This window comes from Myotis lucifugus, unplaced genomic scaffold (genome assembly GCF_000147115.1).
Source record: "Myotis lucifugus unplaced genomic scaffold, Myoluc2.0 scaffold_319, whole genome shotgun sequence".
In the NCBI taxonomy this organism is placed as follows: Eukaryota; Metazoa; Chordata; class Mammalia; order Chiroptera; family Vespertilionidae; genus Myotis; species Myotis lucifugus.
In genome coordinates this window covers 109920-110678 of record NW_005871367.1, presented here as the reverse complement: position 1 = coordinate 110678, position 759 = coordinate 109920, and the positions used below count along the sequence as shown (strand labels likewise).

The 759-nt window shown below is 50.5% G+C and overlaps 1 pseudogene; it reads left to right on the top strand.

The window, feature by feature from the left end:
• Positions 1-399: 399 nt before the first annotated feature.
• Positions 400-759, top strand: part of LOC102438142 — a 1334-nt pseudogene continuing 974 nt past the window's right edge.

The window sequence follows — 759 nt, the reverse complement described above, 5'->3', positions numbered from 1 at the left end:
GGTGTGTAACTAAGTAAACGTAGAGTTTTAAGATGTTTTTAGTTTTCCGCAACCAGCTGCCTTGTGGAAGGTGGATGTTCCCAGTGTAAGCGTGGTGCTCCCCTAAAGTGAGATCCGTGGGACCCTGCTCTGCCCTGCACAACTAGTTGGAGCAACTCGTTTACAGATGGACCTCATTGGCGATTAATTCTGCCCAAGGGTTTGGAATACCCGAGGCGCTTTGGAGGGGAACCCGAAAGGCTCTTCCAGTGCCTGTTGCCAAGGTGCTGGCCCCATGGACCTACAGGAGCGACATTATTGTCATCATCCTCATCCTCTTCCCCCTTCCTGAGGGTCAAGTTGTCAGGGCTCAGCTGCCCAGGTCCTAACCTGCTCGGCCTTCTGGATGACGATGAGATCATGGCTAACGATGAGGTCATGGCTAACGATGAGGTCATGGCTAACGATGAGGTCATGGCTAACGATGAGGTCATGGATGACGATGAGATCATGGCCCTGTGCGACACCACCACCTCAGCCTGGTGCAGCCTGAGGACCGCCAAGATGCCATTCGTGCAATATTCGTGTACAATCAAATGCAGAAGAACTTCTGAGGTGTACAAAAGTCCACCAAGATGTCATATTTAAGTACTTGTCATCGCAAGGCATTATTATACCTCCAGCTCCTGAAAAACACTATCTATCCAGCACGCAAAGGTTACTGGGAAAAGCACTTACGTCTGAAATTGAAGAAAACCTGCCCCCTGCCCCAGCCAGTTA